The 15491-nt window shown below is 39.5% G+C and overlaps 1 protein-coding gene across 2 annotated transcripts in view; it reads left to right on the top strand.

Annotated features, from left to right (window-relative positions):
* Window positions 1–239: 239 nt before the first annotated feature.
* Window positions 240–15491, top strand: part of LOC131410571 (ral-GDS-related protein-like) — a 221444-nt gene continuing 206192 nt past the window's right edge. Inside the window, exon 1 of one of the 2 annotated variants that reach the window (XR_009221312.1) lies at window positions 240–254. The gene's annotated coding sequence lies outside the window, so the exon portion shown is untranslated. The remainder of the gene's footprint in view (window positions 255–15491) is intronic. The other variant, XM_058548684.1, reaches the window with a different exon arrangement.

Raw genomic sequence — 15491 nt, 5'->3', positions numbered from 1 at the left:
CCTCTGATATGCAAAGTTATCTTTTCAACATATATGTCTTATCATCATCCTTACCAAATTAACAAACTCTGTCAGGTGCTAATTAATCAACTACTTTTCATATGATTCAGGTTCTCCACCATTAATTTCCCTAACCATCAGGAAATTCTACAACTTCTCAAGATTAAGAATTTTACCTTACACTCTATTTATCTCATGTGGTTTAAAACATCCAAAAATCATTGATAAACTGACCCTGCCCAAACTAAAGCATGGTGAATTATAAAAGATCGTCTCCGTTAAGTGGGGAGGAATTTCAGGTTGAACTTAATTTTATAAGTGGTCAATTTATTACAGTGTATTGTTCTCTTATGTATTTCAAATCCTTTTTTTAAAAAAGTGATAGTTGAGGGCACTTAGATAATAAAAAGTTGAGAAAATAAGGAACTGATATACTTTGTAAGCTTCAAATGTTTTCAAGGATAAGATACAATAAGAACTAAAACTAAGAAATGGCAGAAGAAATAGAGATAAGAGGATGAAATTGCAAAACTGAATCTATAATAATATCTCAATGGATAGCATTGTGGTGCCAAGAAGGTGGTGAAGTCAAAGAATTCGTAAAGATGATAATAAACAGACTGCAAAGAAAAAAGATCGAAATTTTTATAGAGAGAATTTTTACAACGATATTACAAATAGAGAACAGGGAAGAGAAGTTGGAGTGAGAGACTATCTGCTTGTTAAATTACTCCCACTGTAGAGAACAAAAAACCAATTTGCTGAAATCGTTGTTTCCCTCTATGACCCTATCTTTATCTGTAAAATCTCAGCTCTGAATCAAAGTCACAATCCAGCTTTTCCATCACTGGGGAACAGAGCATTTACGCTCATCTGAAACCTCATCTGCCCAGCCTGTGAAATAAGGCTGGCCATCCATTCTCACAGAGGAGCCAACTGGAGGTAGGATTTTTGGTTCTGAATTCAGCTAAACATCTTCAAAGAATTGTATCTGGCCTTCCTCATCCAAGGCTATCAGTGAAGGGCTGGCTGGCTTTCAGAGAAGACCAATTCACAGTCAGCTGAGACATTTTCTGTTGAGCTTTCTATAGAAGGCTGTGGGGCTTGTCAGTAAGAGTTGAATCTGTACGGGTTATATTTTTTAAATTTTATTCAGAGATTTATAAAGAAATTTATATGGTATTACTTATTATGAAGAAAAAATGTTGTCTATTCTCTGGTCATTTAAGCAAAATCCTCCTCTCAGGGCCCACCCATGGACAAAGGCCAGATTTAATCTCCAAGCGTCTGCCAGGCACACTGTGGTCAGTGGGAAGGCCTCAAATTGGCAGCCTGTTCTCTTGTGTCATGTGCTGGTACTTAATCTTTCATCTCTTCAGTGTACAACTAGACAGAGGCTCAAAGGACTTGACATTGGAGAAATGTACTTTTCATTGTCTTTAGACTTCCACACTTTTCAAAAAGACTCTCAGCATTTCCAGTAATTGTGCAGCAGTGTACCCAACACTAAGGTTCTCACTTTAAAAATTAAAATAAATAAACTTTGAAAAGGAAAAAAGTGATCTCTGCAATTTTGTAGAGAATCTATATAATGGGTGTATCCTTATAAATGGAGGAAAGATAACAAATTTAACTGTTTTGGTTAGTTAACACAGTATTATATTTTATATATTACCAATTTTGAGATTATTTGTATTTAAAAATACTGTTTCAAACCCCTAAATCATTGTAAGTGGTAGAGTCTGCCATCTGCTTTGGCTGAACAATTATATACAATAAGTCAGCCAAAACTCTTCCATTCCTGTATAATCCTGTATGTGGGTGGTAATGGTTGGTTCTTATAGGTTGTTTGAACATGTGCATATCACAAAATACAAGTGGCCATTAAAAATTAAAATGTTCACCAAATACAAGATTATCTGATTCCTAGAAAAAGAAAACAATACTGTAACATTAAGGCTAAAACTGTTAGAAAGGAAGCCAAGATACACTCAAGTCAAGCTTTTGCTGAAAAGTTAATTGGCTCATCTTTGAAACTTTGTCATGTTTATTGTGTAAGCAAGATACTTTCAGAGCCTAGAATATAGAAAGTGCTTATTGGTAAGTTAACATTGTGATCACTTATTTTGTAAATGTTAATATGAGAGATGTAATTCATTTTCTACTATATTCAGATTTTCAAGTTCTGCTAAATCTAAGGCCACATTACTGGCAAGTTGGGATACCTCTAGACATCTGAAAAATATGAGTCCTACACAGAAGCATATAAATTCTCTCTTCATCATGTTCTAAATTCTAAAACATTCTAAGGTTTTGGAACAAACCAATGGCATTCCACATTTACAGTAAGGCTACATGTGCAATACATGATCCTATAGGAAGAGAAATCCAGATTTTAAATAAAAGAGATTGTGAACAAAAAATAAAGTATATTTTCACGTCTGAAAGGGGATTTCAAGAAAGAAGGGATTCTCAGAACATGTGGTAAGTGGTAAATAAGTTACCAAAGGGTCTCTAAAAGAGAACATATTGTGGAAAAAAGAGCCTAAACACAGAGAGCTAAAATGGCATCTCTGGAATCCTTATGATGAAACAGACGCTGAACTACTTTTTCCTAAAATTTAAAATGCATCTTATCCTCTAAACAAATACCACCACGCTGCCAGGGAGCTTACCTGGGCATGGTGACGTGTTGGAATCATTTTTCTAATTCATTGGTTCTTAAACTTGATGGACACCAGAAGCACCTGGAGGCCTTGTTGAAACCCAGATTTTCGGGGCCCACCGCAGAGTTTCCAGTTCAGCAGGTCTGTGGCGGCACCTGAGAATTTGTATTTCTACCCAGTTCCCAGGTGATGCTGATGCTGCAGGTCCAGGGACCCCACTTTGAGAACCACAGCCTAAGTTCCACCCTATATATGGTTACCAAATCCATTATTTCATCCTTTGGCTGCTACTTTTCCTTTACCACATCAGCACCTTAGATCCAAATCTCCTCACCTAACAATGGGAATACTTAGAGAATTTAACAGCTGGTCCTCCTTTTCAGCTCAGTTCTCCCTCTTCCTCTCAATACTACATTCTCTTGCCAGGTAATTGTTCCTTAAACATCAGTTCATCATAGATCTTCCTTGCTCAAAATCTCATGGCTCTTATGTTGAGCACAAGACATTTTAAATTCTCTACTTGGCTCATAAGGTTTGTAATAGCCTGTAGAATGTGGACACCCTGTTCCCTACACTGCCTACTATAAAGAAGTACGTGAGGATTACATAAGATACAGTCAGTTCTCATTATGCACAGTGTGACATTCTATAAAGTCGCTGTGAACACTGAATTGGTGAATATGACCCACTGCTCCTATGGGAAATGCAAGGTTATGTTGCTGCAAGCCTTAGTCACAATTTCTTCAACTGATCAATACATAACCTTGTTCTCTGTGTGTTTCTCTTTAAAGTCACCTTATTTAATATATATTGTTGATGTATTAATATTGAACTCACACCAGCAGCACTGTACCTCGTCTGAAAGAAGATTGTCCAACACACATACTTTCTCTGTAAAGGTAGGTCACAGCCTCCTGCCCTGAGGAACACCAGGCAGCATTGCAGCACTACACATGGGGGACATATTAAACAGCAAAATCATCAACACAAGGCACAAAAAGATAAGAAATGAGGCACTAAATAGACTGCAAGAAGGACACTTGTTTACAGTGTGGGCTGAAACGAGGGCAGAGCGTCACCTGGTTCCCCCTCAGCTGGGAACGTGCACGTCCAGTGAATCAAATTTTTCACCACTTTGTGCATGTCTGCAAATGGACATGAAGGCCCTGTGGGTGTTTATTCGGAGGCTGCCAGTACATTTTAGCTAGTGGGCAAGTGTGCAAATACGGAATCCACAAATAATGAGGATCAACTATATTATGAAAGCATCTTTTCAAAACCAGAGTATTGCTCAGATATGAGAGCAATAATGATAACTTAAGGTAGCTAACATTTTAGTGCCTACTATGTCCCAGGAGCTCTTCTAAGTACTTTACATAAGTTAATGCATTTAAATCTCACTAAAACCCTATGAGACAAGAGTTATCAGTAGCCGCATTTTATAGATGAGGAAACTAAGGCTCAGAGAGTAAATAATTTGCACCTGTTCCCCATTTAAAAGTGGAATAACTGGGTTTTGTGCCCAGACAAACTGGTCCAAAGCCCACAGCCTCAACCACTATGGTAGGAATGTGAGTGGATTTTCTACCACTCCCTGAAAAGCCCCTTCTGCTCCAGTCAGTGTGGTCTCCCACATACTTATTCACTCATCAAACATTTTCCGAGTGCCCCAAAGGTGTCACGTACTGTGTTTAGATACTGGAAGGACTAATAGAATGTCGACGCAAATAATCCAACCAATATATAAATCAAAATTGTGTTGAGTTTATGATGAGCCAACCTTTGAGGGCCATAAAGCCCAGGAGAGTCCTTTCACAAAGAAATGGAGGCCCAAAGAAGTGAGGTGTACAAAGTGGTTATAGACCATCAAAGACCATGTATCACATGTGATTGCAATGTCCCTTTTACAGTAGTCATGATGTTGACCTGTCAGCACGTCGATTGATGGACACAGTGGGTATCAGGTCTGCTGTCTCCATGTGCGTGGCTGTTGTCTCGAGTTGGGTGGTCACAGGATGAACACAGCAATCAAATCCTAGCCTAGGGAGAATTGCTTATCCTTAAGGAAATGCCAATGTGGGGAAAGTTACATTTACAACTTAAGGACATTGCTTTTGTCTTTGGGACATGTTAATTGCTTAAAGCAGATATACAATGGATGAACAGAGGCTACAGGCCCCTTTTGGGGAAAAAAAAAAACAAGTTCAGGCCCAATTAGTTTTACATCAAATGGCTTCCTCATGTGCTCCAATATATCCTATTGCTTGCCATTTATTCATCAAGAAGAAGGATAGTCTCAGTTTTAAGGAGCTCACTATCTATGAGACATGAATAAAACTACAGTTATGGAAAAGTAGATAAGTACAGGGTCCCAGAGTGGGGACATCAAAAGGGGTCTCTGGATGGAGACCTCTCAGGAAAAGTGTCCAAGAGGAAGGAACATTTGACATGAGTTTAGATTAAGAAATAGGAATTAAGTTGATCAAAAAAGGGAGTAGGAGGACAGAAGAAACACATATAAAAAGACAGATATAAAGGATGCTAAAGCTTTCAGAAAATGGGTGTATTTTTAAGGCTGGAACAAAGCGAACATGTAAGACACAGTGGGTGATGAGGCTAAAGATGAGGACAGCAAGAGAAAGCCTGCGTGTCCAGCTCAGGAGTCTGAATGATCTCACGGATGCTCTGAGCAGTCATTGAAAGAGTCTAAGCAGATGTCAGATTTAAGCAAATTTGGATTCCAGAAGGTAACTTTGGAGGCATTGTGGAGGAAAGATTAGAAAAAATTAAGACTGGAAGTAAAAGGAACTGTTGGGAGACTGGGCAGCGATCCAGATAAGATAGGCCTTGGCTCAGGCGGGGGGTCTGCAGGTGGAGGAGGCCAGGAGGTGGGAAGCAGTGCTGAGCTCCTGAAGGAGGAAACTGAGCTGCCTCTCAGTCACGGGAAAACTGTGCCTCTAGTGGCCTCCACACCCCCATGCCCAAATGCCATGTTCCTTTCTATGCCTGTACCTTTCCCCTCTTCCCCCATCTGAAATCCTCACTCTTTCTTCCCTCCACCTGTCCAAAAGTGGTCCCTTTGAGGACTTGATCTAGTCCACCTCTCCTAAGAGGCTGTCCTTAATTACAATTTCTCAATAACATTCTCATTTTTTTAAGTTCTGTAATACAACATACACTAAATACCTTGGCAGAATCTAAATACATCTTGCAAACCATTTCATGTATGTGGACGAGCTTGGAACCTTATAATTCTTTGTATTTCCTTCAATACCTACCACAAATACCTTGCACATATAGGTCAATGGATGTCCAGTAAAGTTCAATAAAGAAGAAGCACCTTTTATTAGCTAAGAACTTATATGAGCTCAGTTATTCCTTTAGATCAGCTGCTTGAACCATTTGTCTTTCTCCACAGGTCAACAGTGTTGCCCAGAACAAATGAATTTTACACCTTCTCAAACTCAATAGAGCAAAGATGGAACTTCATTCCCCCTGCAAGCCTTACTGCCCTAGAGAAAAGCAAAAACAACGTGTGACATCTAATTCTTTCTCCACATTCTCATCTCAAATTGCAACTGTTTTCCAGATGCTAACTGGTTTTCATTCCTAAAACTGACAGAAAAGTTTCTCATTATTTCCTTTTCTTTATTTTTTTTGTGAGGAAGATCAGCCCTGAGCTAACTTCCGATGTCAATCTTCCTCTTTTTGCTGAGGAAGATTGGCCCTGGATTAACATCTGCGCCTATCTTCCACTACTTTATATGGGATGCTACCACAGCATGGTTTGACAAGCGGTGCATCGGTGCGCGCCAGGATCCGAAACTGTGAACCCGGGGCCGCCGCAGCGGAGCATGTGCATTTAACCGCTGTGCCACAGGGCTGGCCCCTCTCTTTATTTCTAAAGCTGAAATGTCTAAATTGTTCTCTGGGCTAGTTGGAGTTTCCACAAAATGAAAACGCACATTCCAGAAAAATCCTTATCTTTCCAGGATAATCCTTAATATGTTATGGTAAACACCTTGGCAAAATGTCACTGATTTTCAATGTCAGTGCCTCCACAAGGGTATCCTCGCATTGTCTCCCCTCCCAACCACCTCTCACTTTGCCCCTCCCCAGGCTCATGGGCTCAAAGTGTTTACTGAGCACTAAGAATGATCAGAGTGTGAGGGAGACCTCAAGGATGACTAAGCCATGTTTTCTGACCCCAACCATCTCTCTCCATCTCTCCTTTAACCTCTATTTTTTTGTTACTCTGGTTTCTACTTTAGTTGTTTACTTGTCTTGTGAATTGTTGTTTTGTGGTTTATAATTACCATGTAAATCCATATTACTTTTTGCCTTCGAGTTTTGAAAGAGCTCACATTAAACAAGGTTTTTTCCCCAGCCCTTTGATGTGTCTAATATCTTCCAAGGCAATTCAAGTGGCTTCTTGCTTTTACGTCTCCATCATTATTCCTTCAGAATTATGTTCACCCCACACTTGTGATCTGACCAATGCTGCTTCACACTTTAAACTTTTCTATGCCAAGATTCACGTGAGGAATCCCTCAAGCACCATCAGCTAGGCGACCCCACATTCCTGACATCTATTTCCTTGATTTGTTCCTAAATAAAGATGTTACTCTTTTTGTTTTGTTTTGTGAGGAAGATCAGCCCTGAGCTAACATCCATGCTAATCCTCCTCTTTTTGCTGAGGAAGACCGGCTCTGAGCTAACATCTATTGCCAATCCTCCTGCATTTTTTTTCCCCAAAGCACCATTAGATAGTTGTGTCACAGTTGTACATCCTTCTAGGTGCTGTATGTGGGACACGGCCTCAGCATGGCCAGAGAAGCTGTGCATCAGTGCGCGCTCGGGATCTAAACCTAGGCTGCTAGTAGCGGAGTGCGCGCACTTAACCGCTAAGCCATGAGGCCAGCCCAAGGTGTTTCTGAAACTAATAATAAATTGTACCGAGTGGTCATTGTATAAAAAGCACTATGACAGATACCTTAAAGAGAACAAATGGAAAAGAATCTTCAATTCCTCAGATAGGTTTGCAACCAAATGAGGCATTGAGGGGACCAGGGGGCACTGATCAGAGCAGGATCCTAAGAGAAGAGTTTTAAGTCAATTTCAAATGAGGTTAAAACTGGAATGAGATAGTATTTTACCAGTTAGCTGAAATCATAAGCATTTTCCTGACCTTTGAGAGTTTATTTGCATATAAACGGTACATGTGGGGTAAGAGAAGGCTGATATTGTTTAATTTCTTGTTATTATTCAGCACTTTGTAACAGATGTGGCTATTCACAATTAATAAATATCATAATGTGGAGAGACCCAACTTTCAACTGCCTGATATTATCAATTCTTACACAAAGCTAGAGTTTTAAAGATCAAATTTCATTCTAGTTACCTGTCAACTAGTCCATTTACCAGAAAGATGCTGAGTTTTAGGAAAATACTTCAAAACACAAATTTTATATGTAATTTCAAAAGCAAAAAATGAGTTAAAAACTGGGTGGTACCCAGTTTTGCTACAATATATTAATCTTTAACATGGGAGCAAACATTTTTAGAGAATATAATTGAAATTTGCCTATTTGTATATTGTAGAATGTTAAAGGATTTACAGTTTTAATAGTATTTCAAATACCAGAGAATAAAAAACAGAATTGTTTCAGTTTTGTGAAATAGTTTTTTAGACACAGCAGATTTTCACAGCATATTACTTGAAAATAAAATAATCAGTTAGTGAGGTTTAAGCAATGTGGTTTTATTTTAAACTTGCTCATTCCATAGGAGCATCAATAAAAGCCCTCCAGGAGTGGCTGACGCCCTTTCCCTCCACATGAGCACCAGCTGCGTTTGCTTTAAGCATCAGACTCGCAGGCAACGCCATAGCCCTCAACTCCGTTTAGTTGAGAAAAGGCTTTATGAGTCATGTGTTTTTTTCTAGGGGTATGGAGCTCCCAGACTTATTAACTACAGGGAGAGAGTAAGAGTCAGAACACATTCAATAAACTCCAGTGTGCTCAGGTGAGAGGATAGGTGCCTGAACTCACATCTGAAAAAGAACTTAGAGGATGCTTTCTGACTCTGCTTCGTGCCTTTGACTAAGTAATCCTGGACATCGCCGTTACGGCCACAGAATAACACAAGCAGCCTTGATGGACCAGAAATCCTCCTATGTCCATCATTTGTACAGAGCAAACTGGCTTAAGACCTCTCATATCCTGCTACAGTGGTAATTTACAGACATACAGAACTGCCATCTAGTGACTAAGAAGAAAACAGCAAAGTGCTTTACATGGAAAATGAAATTGTAAGTTTTTTAAAAAAGAACAGTGCAGCACTAAAGTTCGTAAAGTTGACACAATGTGACACATGAAAGTTATAGTAAAACTGAAAAATGTGTAGGTGAAGTAATCAGTTGTTCTCTCTGCCTCTAAAACATGTCTTGACATCTGACTCATAAATAGTTAGTTTAAATATAATAGAATAACTTTGGAAATAAACTTCTCATCTGATCTCATCCAATAATGCTGGCAGGAACTGGTATTAAATAGCCAGATGGTGAGTACCCATGTTGAAGCACCATTTTTATCACAGTGGAGAGAATAGAGGCATAAACCCAACAGAATGATGTTCAGATCTTCCCTCTTACCCTTGATCAATTTTGTGAACATGGTCTTATTTTGTTTGTGAGGAAGATCAGCCCTATGCTAACATCTGCCAATCCTCATCTTTTTTTGCTGAGGAAGACTGGCCCTGGGCTAACATCCATGCCCATCTTCCTCCACTTTATACAGGACGCCACCACAGCATGCCTTGCCAAGCGGTGCATCGGCACGCGCCCAGGATCCGAACCAGTGAACCCCGGACCAGCGTAGCGGACCGCGCACACTTAACCGCTTGCACAACCAAGCAGGCCCCTAAACATGGTTTTCTTTATCAATTAAATATGAATTATAATAGTTACTTTAAAGGATTACTGTAAGAATTGCATGAGGTAATACAGTAAAGGAACCGGTGTAGAGTGATAGTTAATTCTCCTGCCCTGTCTCTCTTCTATGAAACATACACAAATCATCTAAGAAGAGAACTCGTCTATACAATAAACATATGACAAAGAGTCAATGGCTCCAGAAGTAAGGGCCACCATTGTTGAGGGCTTAACCTCAACTGCTTCCAAATACTCTTAACTCTCAATTAATTTTATGTCTTCCAGACACTTCACTGGCTAGAAGGAAAGAAGGTGTGAAATTTAAATTGATGTATTTCACCCTTGAATGGCCAAGATGTAACATCAGGTGTTTTAAATCACCTAGTTCATCAGGATTTCTGCTTATTATTATATACTTTACCATGGTTCACAGCCCGAGAAAAATAGAAAATCATTATAATTTTGCACACATGAATATATATCTTGACTATTACAGCTGGAATCTTAATGTATAGAGCAATGTTGTACATGTTTTGTCCTTGTTGATAGTACAGAATACTTTGGTCCAGGTTTTCTTTGGCATTATGATATATACAGAAGAACTCAGTAACATATGCCTTGGAGATAAGGATTTAGAAAAATCTAACATACTATCCTAGTCATGCCTCAAAAAAAAAAAAAAAAAAAGCTATAAAAATAATGAGAGAATATTTTGAAGGCGTTATTTTTCTTAATTATTTCCAACTTTATGTCCATTTACCTGTTTTTAATCATTCTGCATCCTATTCGCTATTGGCTAATCATCTCAAGGTAATTAAATAACCCTTAGCTGAGTCCCCCATGCCTCTTCAAGTGCTCCAGCCTGATGTTGGTTTCAGCTCTGACAAAAAGAAGCTGGGAAAACCTGTTTTGTGGCATTATTCTTAAGGATATCTTTACTCTTACAATAATAGCTATATTTTTGAAAGGCACCAGTGGATTAGAAAATCAAGTACTCGACCAATGTCGTATCCTCATTTTCCCTCCAGGGGGAGCACAACTTTCATGTGTAATGCAGGGCTGCGGCTTTATTGTTTCCTTTCAAGATATTTTGTTACTTGTAAAACATGTCGATGTAAATAATCCATAATCAATCTATAAATCAAAATTGGGGGGCCGGCCCCGTGGCTTGGCGGTTAAGTGCGTGCGCTCTGCTACTGGCAGCCTGGGTTCGGATCCCAGGCACACACCGACGGACCGCTTCTCCAGCCATGCTGAGGCCGCGTCCCACATGCAGCAACTAGAAGGATGTGCAGCTATGACATACAACTATCTACTGGGGCTTTGGGGGGAAAAAATAAATAAATAAATAAAAATTAAAAAAAAAAATCAAAATTGGGGCGAGTTTATTATGAACTAACTTTTGAGGACCATGGCCCTGGGCCTTCCTTCCCTAAGGAAGGAATGGCACCAAAGAAGTGGTGTGTACAGAGTGGTTATATACTGTGAAAGAGTATGTATCACATGAGATTGCAATGTCCCTTTTACAATAACCACAAGATCGCCCTGCCTGGTGGCCGTGCCAGAATAGCTATTGATGGACACAGTGAGGAGCAGGTCCACTGTCTCGATGGGCATGGCTGGTGTCAGGTCTGTTGTCTAGAGCTGGGCGGTCACAGGATGACTGCAGCAGTCAAATCCTAGCCTAGGGAGAAATGCTTATCCTTAAGGAAATGCCAAGGAGGGGGAAATTGCATCCTTATCTTAAGGCCATTTACTCTTCTCTTTGGGACATGGCAAAGCAGATACATAATGCAGGCGACAGGCCCTTCTGGAAAAACAAACCCAGGCCGAATTAGTTTTACCCCAAACGGCTTCCTCATATGCTCCAATATATCCTATTGCTTGCCATTTATTTATCATTTTCCCCTTTTTGATCTATAATATTTTTTTTAAGAATTTTATTTTATTTATTTATGTTTTTAAATTTTATTTATTCATTTTTTCCCCCAAAGCCCCAGTAGATAGTTGTATGTCATAGTTGCACAGCCTTCTAGTTGCTGTATGTGGGACTCGGCCTCAGCACGGCCGGAGAAGCAGTTCGTCGGTGCGCGCCTGGGATCCGAACCCGGGCCTCCAGCAGCGGAGCGCGCGCACTTAACCGTCAAGCCACACGGCCGGCCCGATCTATAATATTTTGATAGAAAACATTGATGATCAAAATATTGTCCGTCAGCCCCAGGGTGGTTGCTGCCTGCCCTGGGTCCATCATGTCCCTCGGTGCCAGGCTTTGATCTCATTTATTTGCCCACTTGTCCCCGTTGGGGGATTTAATTGAATATAGTGGACAAGCAAAGAGGTATACGTATATTAATAGAGGAAGCATTTCATGGGTTTTGGATTTATTTTAGGTTGTTGCACAAACATTGTGTATGTGCTTTTTATCACTCCTTGTATTTACGCTACGCACAATTATAGAACAAGTACAATAACAATGATAATAATTTAACATCTTTGAAAAGATTAGTGTAAAATGAGTTCTTAGGCCTAGTCACTATCAAAAAGGGAAGTTTGTCCAAGGTTATAAGATCAATCGATCACCTCAGCTTTCACTACTCCAGCTTACATGACAGTCTTACAGCACTGAGTATAGAAATCAGCAATTAGTTTAAATATTATGGCTAGTACAAGAATTCCAAGAAGTAATAGAAATAGGAATTGCAATCCAGATCGAAAAAGGGAACCAATACCAGAAGGGAGCCAACCGAACAACTCAAGACTGAGCGCAGGATCGCTTAAGGCATTCACCTGCTTTTTCATGGGCGTTAGCAGAGAGTACACATTGGAAGACTCGTCAGTTATGAAAACACAGCGTTCAGTTTGAATGATTGTACATGTACCACCTTGGGATGTAGTTAAAATATCTAAGGCCATTCTATTTTGAAAGACAGTCTTTTTGTTAAAGACATTTTAGTATTTAATAAGGCAATTCCTGCTTGACTGTCACTAAGGGATTCTGTATGTGATGTGACATCTTTTAGTCCTAAAAAAGGAACAAATATAGCTAGCTGCTCGGTGGTCATACCAGGGGAACACTGAATGAGCCCGTCTGGCCTTAAGCAGAGGAAGGTTGGCAGCAGTTGTCACTGTGAATCCTTCCCTGCATTTAAAGGAAGATCGGGTGTAGTGTTTCAGCCATCAGGCCAGTAGTCAAGGCCAGAGATTTGTTCTATACAACCATTAAGTTATATTAGGAGCCACCCGATAAATGCCTGAACATTAAGACCAGTCTGTTGCAAATCAAGAACCTTCCTTATGTATGATAGTATTCTGAAAATCTTAACTGTAACAATTATAAAATAAGTATACAGTTTAAGCATAACAAAGGTTTAAATGAGTGGATTTAAGGTTGGGAATACAGTCCTGGTCCGGAGTCTTGGGACAGCTGTCTACAACTGATGTTGTCTTCTTCTCATCCTGGTTTGGAGATATTCGTATTGGCCAGTTGAAGTCAGCTTTCAGAAATAGGAACTGTAACGCACTCAGATGCAAAAGCCTCTTTTTAAAACAAGAAATGTGACTCCATGAGTCTATGTCTTTTGATTCTGCAGCGCACGAACTGGTTAAAAGTACCTGGTATGTTCCTTTCCAATAGGGCTGTAGAGTCTTTTATTTGATGACTCTTCTGATAAATAAATTTTCTAGGTTATCATCCTTAAGGTCTGGGAGGGCTCTGTAAAAAGAATCGGCTACTGACTTCTCATATATATATATATATTTTTTTTAAGTGTCTCAATGAGACCTTGGCAGTAATTAAGATATTTTCTTTACGTGAAGTTGATTCATACATTTCTTTATCTAATTGCATAGGCTGTCCAGTTATTATCTCAAAAGGACACAGCCGATGTTTAGCAAAGGGCGTAGATCTAAGATTGAGGAGCAGTAGTGGAAGAGCTTTCAGCCATGAGATGAAATATTCCTGAAAGCTTTGCCAATTGAGTTTTGATTGTGCCGTTAGTTCTTTCCACCAGTCCTGAGGATTGGGAATGTTAAGCACAGTGGAAATACTGTCTCATTGGCCCAATATTAAAATAGACTAATTATTTGTCCAGTGAAATGAGTTCCCTGGTCACTATGTAACTCAGCAGGAATTCCCCAAACAGGAATTATTCTCTCTAATAGTAATTTACCTACTATTAGAGCCATTGCTCTTCTGCAAGGAAAGGCCTCAACCCAATGTGAGAACAGGCAGTCATTACAAGATATATTTATCCTTGAGATGGTGGCATTTGGACACAGTCCGATTGCTATACCTCAAAGGGTCCCTTAGTAAAGGCAAAGTGGCCTTGTGATTCATGTAGTAGTGTCCCTAGATGATATTTTGGGCATATAACACAATCAGTATAGCTTTATGAGCCGCTGTGGGAGAAGGTTTTTAAAAGCATTGCTCTTCCCACAAAATTATCTTTTCAGGTGCCCAATGGGTTAATTGGTGTATATGCCAGAGAAGTGGCAATTGTGCTCCAATAGGTACTATGGGCTTTTTTACTGGGTGCAAACCACATCTGTGAGGGGGTGTCAAAAACTCCCCCTTTTGACTGGTATATCTATTTCTCTTCTTTGGTGGCAATTTCTTTCAAGCCTGTGGAAAGAAGTCTTTTATTGGGTTAGCAGAGTTAATAGGAATAAGCAGGTGTGGGAGGTCAAGATTTGGCCACCCTGAAATATATCTCTTTACCTCGATTGTTTTCTCTGACGGACATTTGACCTCCCCCACTAACTGCCTAAAGAATTTGACATAGTAACTCTTTCCTGCAACAGATCTTCTATCTGATGGCTGTAATATAATGTAAAATAGATGTTACAATAGGAAAGACACCAACAAGCCCATCTTATCAGAAGTTCTATCTCTCTGGCCACATTGTCTGGATGGCCCTGCTGAGGAGTTGCCAGACAAACATTTACATTTATAAGGGAAATCTCCATTTGTAAAGGGATCTCTCTCTCTGTATTGGGAAGAGGGGGTATGACCTCATTTCTAGAAACTTATCAATGTGGAAGGTGAGGCCTTAAATCTGCATAATAACCTCACTCTTGTTTACAGAGCTTTAGTGGCGATCTCCTGTAACTGACACCCCCCACCCCCAACATCCTCCTCTGTCTTTACATAAAGATGGTATTTAAGATGAGAATTTCTGCTATTGTGTTGAGAAACGCAGTGTCCCTGGTTTCTCCCATGTATACATGTTATTATATTTATAATATATTATATATAATATATAATATAATATATTATATTATTTTCTCCTGCTAACCTGTCTTGTTAATTATTTGGGCAGCCATAAGAACCTTAAGGGAAAGGGCAGAGGGTAATTCTCCCTCTTCCCCCACACAGGCATTCTTGAGGCTGGACAGCATATCCAGCTTGGTAATATCTTTTTTATCACTTAAGTAAGACCCATCTGTAAACCAAATTAAATAGAGTGCAGTCGTGATCCTTCCTCTTGTAATGTTGGAAGCAAGATAGCAGGGTTAAAATAGTGAGTAATATTTACCTACGCAGTATAACCTAAGAAGTTTTATCATTTACTTGACAATGCTGCCCATGCAATTTAGCATACTTAACAAGCCTAGTTAGTTTAGTATCTCCCTCTTTATAGGAAGAGATAAAATTTTCTTGAGAATTGCCAGGGCCCTTTGAAAATTCTCAAAGAAAAACGTTATTAGACAGACTTTATTTAGGATATGAATTTTGGGGAGATTGTCAAAAATATAGAAGGGTTTTAAACACTTGGTCAGACAAGATCAAGGAGTTGCTGCTCTTGTCGCAGTGAAATCATGCTTAGTTAACAAACAGCAGTTAAACAGTCAAAAAGACTTTAATAGAGAGACCTCAGTCTTTTGAACATAGGAAA

The sequence above is a fragment of the Diceros bicornis genome, chromosome 10, assembly GCF_020826845.1.
Source record: "Diceros bicornis minor isolate mBicDic1 chromosome 10, mDicBic1.mat.cur, whole genome shotgun sequence".
Lineage (NCBI taxonomy): Eukaryota > Metazoa > Chordata > Mammalia > Perissodactyla > Rhinocerotidae > Diceros > Diceros bicornis.
This window is presented reverse-complemented; position numbering and strand designations above follow the sequence as displayed.